Source organism: Nomascus leucogenys, chromosome 11, assembly GCF_006542625.1.
Source record: "Nomascus leucogenys isolate Asia chromosome 11, Asia_NLE_v1, whole genome shotgun sequence".
In the NCBI taxonomy this organism is placed as follows: Eukaryota; Metazoa; Chordata; class Mammalia; order Primates; family Hylobatidae; genus Nomascus; species Nomascus leucogenys.
Window position 1 is genome coordinate 117,143,944 of NC_044391.1, and position 10,313 is coordinate 117,154,256.

General features: G+C 50.3%; 1 non-coding gene across 1 annotated transcript; it reads right to left on the bottom strand.

Annotated features, from left to right (window-relative positions):
- Nucleotides 1-8,704: 8,704 nt before the first annotated feature.
- On the bottom strand, nt 8,705-8,811 carry LOC115837381. Its single transcript, XR_004032430.1, has one exon. It is a non-coding gene; the product is annotated as a U6 spliceosomal RNA (small nuclear RNA).
- Nucleotides 8,812-10,313: the final 1,502 nt, after the last annotated feature.

A 10,313-nucleotide genomic window follows, 5' to 3' on the forward strand; every position in this document is an offset into this window, starting at 1 on the left:
TAAATCAGGCATAGTAAGAAGTTCACAACAATAATAATAAAATAGAACAGTTATAACAACATACTGTAATGAAAGTTATGTAAATGTGGTCTTTCTCATTGAAAATATTTTATGTAAGTTTTTTGAACTGCAGTTGACCAGAGATAGCTGAAACTATGGAAAGCAAAGCTTCAGATAAGGGGGGATTACTTTACATCACACAAAAATAATGAAATATTTCACAGCATAAAGAATTAAACATCGGGGGAGGGCCAGGGCTGAAAAACTGTCTGTAGGTAGTGTGCTCACTACCTGAGTGACAGGAATGACTCATACCCTAACCTCAACATCACACAATAGACACATGGAACAAACCTGCATATGTATCCCCGAATCTAAAATAGAAGTTGAAATTATATTTTTAAAATCTGCATTAAAGGCCAGGCGCAGTAGTTCACGCCTATAATCCCAGCACTGTGGGAGGCCAAGGCGGGCGGATCACTTGAGGTCAGGAGTTCAAGACAGCCTGGCCAACATGGCGAAGCCCCATCTCTACTAAAAATACAAAACTTAGCTGGGAATGGTGGTGTGTGCCTGTAGTCCCAGCTACTCAGGAGGCTGAGGTAGGAGAATCACTTGAACCCGGGAGGCAGAGGTTGCAGTGAGCCAAGATCGCGCCACTGCACTCTAGCCTGGACCACAGATCGAGACTCCGTCTCAAAAAAAAAAAAAAAAATTGCATTAAAAAAGAATTAAACATAATGTGTAAAATATATTTGTAACTTGTGTGGGATAATTAACACCCATGTAAACACAACCAATGTAAAACATATGCCATTACCCATCACATCACTGACACTCCAGGTGTGCCCTCTCCAATCCTGCCTTCTTTCTGGATTCCTTCCTAGGAACTACTATTCCTATATTTCATCTTCAACATATCCTTTTAAAAACAGTTTTACAACTTAGGAACTCAAAATTTTTTTAGAAACTTGGTTAGTCGGGTGTTTTTTATTTTTTAAGACTGTAGCTTTTCTTTTCTTTTCTTTTTCTTTTTTTTTTTTGAGACGGAGTCTTGCTCTGTCTCCCAGGCTGGAGTGCAGTGGCGCAATCTCAGCTCACTGCAACCTCCGCCTCCCAGGTTCAAGCGATTGTGCTGCCTCAGCCTCCTCGGTAGCTCGGACTACAGCTGCCCACCACCGCACCCGGCTAATTTTTGTATTTTTAGTAGAGACGGGGTTTCACCATGTTGGCCAGGCTGGTCTTGAACTCCTGGTCCAAGTGATCCGCCTCCCTCAGTTTCCCAAAGTGCTGGAATTACAGGCGTGAGCCACTGAGCCCAGCCAGACTGTAGCTTATGGTAAAGAAGAAAAGGGGAGGGGTGCACTAGGAGGGTACGGTTAGGAGAAGGGAGGGGTGCCCTGGGAGGGTGGGTGTAGGAGAGGGGAGGGATGCCCTGAGAAGGTGGGGGTAGGAGAGGGGAGAGGTGTCCTGGGAGAGTGGGCGGAGGAGAGGGGAGGGGTGCACGGGTAGGGTGTGGGTAGGAGAGGGGAGGGGTGCAACGGGGAGGGTGTGGGTAGAAGGGAAGGGTGCACGGGAGGGTGTGGGCAGGAGAGGGGAGGGGGGCACTGGGAAGGTGTGGGTAGGAGAGGGGAGGGGTGCACTAGGAGGGTGGGGTTAGGAGAGGGGAGGGGTGCACGGGAAGGGGGGGGTAGGAGAGGGGAGGGGTGCCCTGGGAGGGTGTGTGTAGGAGAGAGGAGGGGTGCCCTGGGAGGGTGTGGGTAGGAGAGGGGTGGGGGGCACTGTGAGGGTGTGGGTAGGAGAGGGGAGGGGTGCATGGGGAGGGTGGGGGCAGGAGAGGGCAGGGGAGGGGGCAGGAGAGGTGGGGGCAGGAGAGGGCAGGGGAGGAGGGCAAAGGAGGGGGTACACTGGGAGGGTGGGGGTAGGAGAGGGCAGGGGTGCCCTGGGAGGGTATGGGTAGGAGAGGGGAGGGGTGCATGGGGAGGGTGGGTGTAGGAGAGGGGAAGGGTGCCTGGGAGGGTGGGTGTAGGAGAGAGGATGGGGGCACTGGGAGGGTGGGGGTAGGAGAGGGGAGGAGTACCCTGGGAGGGTGGGTGTAGGAGAGAGGAGGGGGGCACTGGGAGGGTGGGGGTAGGAGAGGGGAGGAGTACCCGGGAGGGTGGGTGTAGGAGAGAGGAGGGGGGTACTGGGAGGGTGGGGGTAGGAGAGGGGAGGAGTACCCTGGGAGGGTGGGTGTAGGAGAGAGCAGGGGGGCACTGGGAGGGTGGGTGTAGGAGAGAGGAGGGGGCACTGGGAGGGTGGGGGTAGGAGAGGGGAGGAGTACCCTGGGAGGGTGGGTGTAGGAGAGAGGAGGGGGGCACTGGGAGGGTGGGAGTAGGAGAGGGGAGGAGTACCCTGGGAGGGAGGAGGTAGGAGAGGGGAGGGTGCCCTGGGAGGGTGGGTGGAGAGAGGAGGGGGGCACTGGGAGGGTGGGGGTAGGACAGGGGAGGGGGGCACTGGAAGGGTGAGGGTAGGAGAGGGGAGGGGAGCACTGGAAGGGTGTGGGTAGGAGAGCGGAGGGGTGCCCTGAGAGGGTGGGGGTAGGATATGAAGCAACAGTGACCCTTAGCCTGGGGGCCCAAGGGTCCTGGGGCAGGATGGGGTCAGGAATCGGGAGGGACGGGGTGTCTCTTCCCCCATCAACCCTCTGGCTGACAGGCCACTGGACTCCTCAGTCACAGCAAGGAAGCTGTCCTGCTCCTGGGAGCAGGGCGCCTGTGGAGAACGGCCCCCCTCACAGCCTGCCCACACTGCTGCGAGGCCCCCGCGTGTCTGCGGCATCCTCCCTCCCAGACGGTCCCATCGTGCAGTGTGGGGCTTGCAGTGTGTAGTTCTGTGTTGAGGCCAGAACACCCAGGGTGTTAACAACTCACAGCTTTAATCCACTGCCCACCCAGATGTCTGATGGGGGCCCAAGGAAAAATGGGTGTGTGGTTGGCCTTTCAAGCGGGTGCTCTAGATCATGGGGTCAAGAGAGGCCCTTGTGCAGGAATGCATTTAGTGCCTTCAAATCACACCACCTCTGAGAAAGCACTGTCTACACACTTCAACATCAACCCCCCCCTGACCAACCCCCCCCATCAGATCAATCCTCTCTCTACAAAAATGTGTCCGTTCCATCAGAAAAGTCTTTTTTTTTTTTGAGACAGAGTTTCACTCTTGTTGCCCGGGCTGGAGTGCAATGGCGCAGCCTCAGCTCACTGCAACCTCTGCCTCCTGGGTTCAAGTGATTCTCCTGCCTCAGACTTCTGAGTAGCTGGGATTACAGGTGCACACCACTACGCCCGGCTAATTTTGTATTTTTAGTAGAGACAGGGTTTCTCCAGGTTAGCCACGCTGGTCTTGAACTCCTGACCTCAGGTGATTCACCCGCCTCGGCCTCCCAAAGTGCTGGGATTACAGGCGTGAGCCACCGCGCCCGGCCCAGAAAAGTCTTAAAGGGGAATCTAAAAATGATGGACACCGAGGGAAAACTACCAGCTGGAGATGGCTTTTGGATGAGTGGAATTCAGAGCCGTCAGCCAATCCAGCACTAAAAGCACTTGTCTTGCTGCGGTTTCGTGTGAATTTCACCCCCTCTTCCTGACTTTATTCCCCTAGAAATTATAACATTTGGAGAAATGCTTCCAAAAATATGAACCAGGAGGTTAGCAAAGAGGTGGGCTAATTTGATATCTGAAGAGACAAGCAAGATCAGAAGGTAAAACCTTAAAACCAGGCTGTTGGGGAGTTCCTTGTTCTGTCCTGAGGTCCTGGCTAGGTGAGCACATCATCGGCTAGATGTCCAGGCACCAACAGAAGTGATCAGCTCAATTCCATGGAGGAAGAGACCGCACATTCTCTACATCTGTGGCTTTCCCTCTCCACCCAGCAAGCCTTTTCTTTCATTCTTTCTCCAGTCGGATATTTATTAAGTGATCATTACCTGACAGGCACTTGGGGGGGCTAGGGATATAATGATGACACAGATGTAATCCCTTTTCTTGATAATCCCTTTTCTTGAGGAGCTTAAAGTCTAGTGGTGACACTGCTGACGCAAAAAGCAATTCTTTTTTTTTTTTTTTTTTGAGACACAGTTTCGCGTTTGTTGCCCAGGCTGGAGTGCAGTGGCATGCCCTTGGCTCACTGCAACCTCCGCCTCTCGGGTTCAAGTTATTCTCCTGCCTTAGCCTCCCAAGTAGCTGGAATTACAGGCATGCACTACGCCCAGCTAATTTTGTATTTTTAGTAGTGACGGGTTTCCGCCACGTGGGTCAGGCTGGCCAAAAAGCAATTCTAACGAGGTGTGGTAAGAAATAGAGCAGACATGAGCAGAGCTAGGGAGGGCCGCCTACCCCAGTAATGTCAGGTGACTATCAGGTGATGGTCAGGCGGTTGTTACACTGTGTTTCTAAAATAATATTGGTCACAGCCAGCGTCAGGGAAAGACAGTCTCCCAGTAGATGGAAAATACCTGAACCTGGTGATCAGCAGCTTCCTGATGAGAGCTCAGGAATTGGGCGAGTGAGCTCAAGCATATGCACTAAGAAGCAAAATGGCGGAGTTTAACTGGCGCGTGACCTTCCTCTAGCGCCGCTCCGCTGGTAAGGGAAAAACGCCTCAAGTGAGCATGCGCACGACTTCAGTAAACACACTGCGCATGCGGCCCCTCCCAAGCGCCTGTGCGGCGGGCAGGCACCGGGGCGTGCGGACAGCCCACCCCAAGGGAAGATCCGGGGAGAAGAGACGGAGACCCCGGAACCATCCCAGTGTAGAAAACCCAAGTCAAGGGCCGAACAGCGCACTTGGGTGTCTCAAGTCGCGCACTTGGCCCTTTTCCAAGTGTACTTTACTTCCTTTCATTCCTGCTGGAAAACTTTTTAATAAACCTCCTGCTCTAAAACTTGCTTCGGCCTCTCCCTCTGCCTTAAACCTACTTCTGCCCCTCAGCCGAATCTCTCCCCCAAGAAGGCAAGGATTGAGTTTGCTGCAGACTCGCTGGATTCGCAGCTGGTAACAGTAAGTACCAGGCAAGGGCGTCCAACGTAAGGTGTCATGGAAGCACGGGGGGAACCTAATCCTATCTTGGCAGAAGCATAAACGAAGCCTGGCGGAGGAAGGGCTGCCCGTGCCCAAGCTTGATGGACGATGAGATACTAGGCAGGGAAGAGTATCCTAGGTGCAAAGGCCAGAAGTTGACAGACTGAGGCAACAGGAGAAGGTAAGTGAGTTGCGCAAAGTCACACAGCCGCCAAGCTGCAGAGCCAGGCTCACTGGAGTGGAAGCGTGCACTCTCGTCTGTGAGGCTAGGCTGTTCCCTGGCCGTCACCTCACCCTGTCATCTCTGCTTACCTGCATCTGGTGTCAAGAATCAGGATGGGAGAGACAGAACCTGGAGAAAGGCTGCCTCTTCAGAGTGGGGTCCACTCCCGCAGCCCCAGGGCTGGACCTGAAGGTTGTCTTTCCAGGAGGGCCAGGGAGGCTCTGTATATACGTAGAGGTCACCCAGGCGTGTGTGTGCGCGCCCCCACGCCCCTGCCCACAGGCCTGCGTTGAAGGCGCTTCCGCTCCCCGGAGAGCCCTGTCCTGATGACCCACCCTCTGCTCATTTTCATGTGATTCTAAGGCAGGAAACGGGAGGCATGGCCTCATGAGCTCCACTGTCCTGCTGAGTCACTGGATGCACCCGTGAGAAACACCTCACCCTCCGGTCTCCCCAGGCGGCAACACTTGCCACACCCCAGCTGTTCCCGTCCTCATCTGCCACCCCGCGAAGAATTTCGGCTCTTTGGCAGAACAGCACCGAGCAGGGCAGCCACCCCTCCTTCCTCATCACTCTCCTTACCTTGCCCTTGGCTGACTAGATGTTGCATGGTTCCTGTACTAGACGTCTAACTTTTTTTTTTTTTTTTTTGGAGACAGGGTCTCACTCTGTCACCCAGGCTGGAGTGCAGTGGCATGATCTGGGCTGACTGCAACCTCCGCCTCCCACACTCAAGCAATCCTCCCACCTCAGCCTCCTGAGTAGCTGGGATTACAGGCACCTGCCACCATGCCCGGCTAATCTTTGTATTTTTAATAGAGACGGGGTTTTGCCATTTTGGCCAGGCTGGTCTCAAACTCCTGACCTCAGGTGTTCGCCTCAGCCTCCCAAAGTGCTGAGATTACAGGTGTGAGCCACTGCACTCAGCCTCCTAACTGTTTTGTTCAAGCCCCAGGCCACTATCATCTTGTGCCATACTCTCACCAAAATGCTGAGGATTTTGTGGGGCTCTCTGCGTGGGAGATCCGTGACCCTCTATGGACAAGCTCCTAGTCAAGATTCAGTTCAAACATTCCCAGTGAAGTCGGCCAGGATTTCTTTACTCCCAGTTAGGTACTTTTTTCTCTATGCTCCCATTGCATTTTAAACATCTAGATATTATATACAGTAAAGTGCACAAATCTTTTTTTTTTTTTGAGACGGAGTTTCACTCTTGTTCCCAGGCTGGAGTGCAATGGCGCAATCTCAGCTCACCGCAACCTCTGCCTCCTGGCTTCAAGCAATTCTCCTGCCTCAGCCTCCCGAGTAGCTGGGATTACAGGCATGCGCCACCACGCCCGACTAATTTTAACTTTGTATTTTTAGTAGAGACGGGGTTTCTCCATGTTGGTCAGGCTGGTCTTGAACTCCCGACCTCAGGTGATCCACCCGCCTCGGCCTCCCAAAGTGCTGAGATTACAGGTGCGAGCCAGCGCGCCCAGCCTAAAGTGCACAAATCTTAATTATAAAATCTGATGAATTTTTACATGTGGTGAACCAGCACAGAAATCAAGATACAGGACATTCCAAATCCCCAGAGGTTTCATTGTGTCTCCTGTCATTCGTATCCCTTGTCCCCTGTGTTAACTTTCATTTTGGCTCTTATGATAATTGATTAGGTTTTAGTTGTTCTTGAATTTCACATAAATGGAATCAAACAGTTCTCTTTTTAAAAAAAAAAAAACAAACAGGATTTTGCTGTGTCATCCAGGCGGGAGTGCAGTGGCACAATCATGGCTCACTGCAGCCTTTTGCCTTCACAGGCTCAAGTGATCCTCACACTTCAGCCTCCTGAGTAGCTGGGACCACAGGCAAGCGCCACCACGCCAGCTGCTTTTTTTATTTCGTGTAAAGATGGGGTCTCGCCGTGTAGCCCAGTCTGGTCTCGAACTCCTAGGCTCAAGTGATCCTCCTGCCTCGGCCTCCCGAAGTGCTGGATTACAGGCGTGTGTCACTGTGCCCAGCCCAGTGTGGCTTTTGTGTGTGGCTTGCTTCACTCGATGTTCTATGTGTAAGATTCATCCCTCATGTAATTTATTCTTCTTGTATTGCTGAGTATTATTACATTGGATATTACAACTTTTTCTACTCTTAATGGACATTTATATTTTCAACTTTTGCCTGTTATAAACAATGCTGCTATGAATACTCTTCTGCATGTCTTTTGAAGGAACTATGCACTAATTTTTCCAGGGAATATTCTTAGGAGTAGGATTGCTATCATAGGGCAGGTGAATATTTAATTTTGGCAGATATTGCCAGATTCCCAAATTACTGCTACTAATTTACACACCCACCAGCAGTGTGTGACAGTTCCGGTTTCTACACATTCTCACAGACATTTTTAATTGTAGGCATTGTGGTGGGTGTTTAGTGTAATCTCCTTGTGTTTGAATTTGCATCTCCTTGATGAGTAAGCACCTTTTCATATACATATTAGCCATTTGAAGATCCTCTTTGAGAAGTTCCCGTCCATGGGTTTTGCCCATTTGTTATGGGTTATCTTTTTTTCTTACTGTTTTCTGGTTCATTATAATTCCAGGTATGAGACCTTTATCAGGTAAATTTATTGTGAATATTTTCCCCCAGTTTGTGGTTTGACTTTTTACTCTCTTTATTATGTCTTTTTTTGTTTTGTTTTATTTTATTTTATTTTATTTTATTTTATTTTATTTTATTTTATTTTATTTTATTTATTGAGACAGAGTCTAGCTCTGTTGCCAGGCTAGAGTGCAGTGCCACGACAATCTCAGCTCACTGCAACCGCCATCTCCCAGGTTCAAGCAATTCTCCTGCCTCAGCCTGCTGAGTAGCTGGGATTACAGGCATGGGCTGCCACGCTCAGCTAATTTTTGTATTTTTAGTAGAGAGGGGGTTTCACCATGTTGGCCAGGATGGTCTCAATTTCCTGACCTCGTGATCTACCCGCCTCGGCTTCCCAAAGTGCTGGGATTACAGGCGTGAGCCACCGTGCCCGGCATTACTTATGTCTTTTCATGAAGAGAAAGTACTGATTTTAATTAAGCTCCATTTATCTATCTTCTTTTATGGTCAACATTTTTGTGTCTGTTTAGGAAATCGTTGCCCACTTCCCACTGGAGTTGACTCACTTCTTACTCCACAGCTGTGAGGTCCTTGCAGGCAGGGACTAACTCTTACTCTGCTCTGTATATTCTGAGCCTCACACAGAGCTTGGAACATGGTAGAAGCTCAAGAATGACTTGATGAATGAAGTAATTCATGCAATGCATAATTCGTGCAACACAGTCTCTACACAGAGATTTTACTTCCAGTGACGAAAACAAACGATTACTGAGGAAACCCCTGATGCACATAAATGAGAAGGGATCGTTATGACTGGCTATCACAGTTCAATTTTTTAAAATAAAATTGGAACCCTTCATTAATTTTCGTGTCATCCTTGCACAGGAACCACGTTAAACTTATCTGCATCGTCCCAATTTTAGTATATGTGTTGCCAAAGCGAGCACAGTTTAAGTCTTCTAAACTGTTTATGAGCTGCTTTCTCTATAAGAATTTCTTTTTTTTTTTTTTTTTGAGACAGAATCTTGCCCTGTTGCCCAGACTGGAGTGCAGTGGTGCAATCTTGGCTCACTGCAACCTCCACCTCCCAGGTTCTAAGCAATTCTCCTGCCTCAGCCTCCTGAGTAGCTGGGATTACAGGTGCCCACCACCGCGCCTGGCTAATTTTTGTATTTTTAGTAGAGACGGGGTTTTGCCATGTTGGCCAGGCTGGTCTCAAACTCCTGACCTCAAGTGATCCGCCCACCTCAGCCTCCCACAGTGCTGGGATGACAGGCGTGAGCCACTGCACCCGGCCAGCAAAAGAGATTTCACATGCAGTGTCTGTTAGAACGTCTCATATTTAGGCAATCAGAATAACTGAATGGCTGATTGCCGTATATCACTCAGATTTTTTTTTTTTTTCTCTCAATATGGGGTCTTGTACTGTTGCCCGGGCTGGAGTGCAATGGCACAATCTTGGCTTACTGAAACCTCTGCCTCCTGGGCTCACTCGATTCTCCTGCCTCAGCCTCCCCAGTAGCTGGGATTACAGGCGCACGCTGCCACACCCAGCTAATTTAATTTTTTAATTTTTTAATTTTTAGTAGAGACAGGGTTTCACTATGTTGGCCAGGCTGCTCTTGAACTCCTGACCTTGTGTTCTGCCTGCCTCGGCCTCCCAAAGTGCTAGGATTACTGGCGTGAGCCACCGCGCCGGCCTAGCACTCAGATTTTTAGATGTTATCTCCATGTCCAACCCAATGGCTTATGTAGATATCATTAAAATGTTGCTTTTGGGACAAAGGAAAGTGCTGGAATTTGTTTTTAATCCCTTAAAGTGTCAAACTTAGTGTGGGGCTGGTGATGGCAGCTGTGGGTTTTTGCTCCTTAGGGTAAACTTGTGATGATTAATTCAATGATTATCTTATGAACAAGACACTTCTTTTTTTTTTTTTTTTTTTGGAGACGGAGTCTCGCTCCGTCGCCCAGGCTGGAGTGCAGTGGCGCGATCTTGGCTCACTGCAAGCTCCGCCTCCTGGGTTCACGCCATTCTCCTGCCTCAGCCTCCCGAGTAGCTGGGACTACAGGTGCCGGCCACCTCGCCCAGCTAATTTTTTTTTTTTTTTTTTGTATTTTTAGTAGAGACGGGGTTTCACCGTGTTGGCCAGGATGGTCTCGATCTCCTGACCTCGTGATCCTCCCACCTCCGCCTCCCAAAGTGCTGGGATTACAGGCGTGAGCCACCGCGCCCGGCTGAACAAGACACTTCCTTAAGAAATCATTTACTTGAGATAAACAGGTCTACTAAGGCTAGCGTTAGGACTATTTCTTCATTTCTCTGTGGTGAGCCTCCTAGGGCAACAGAGGCATGGTCGCTGCCATGAAGGAACTAAAGCGTCACCTTTTTGCAGACGTGTTAATAATCGTAGAGTGTGGCTCTACTGGAGATGCAGCTACTTGCTGTTAC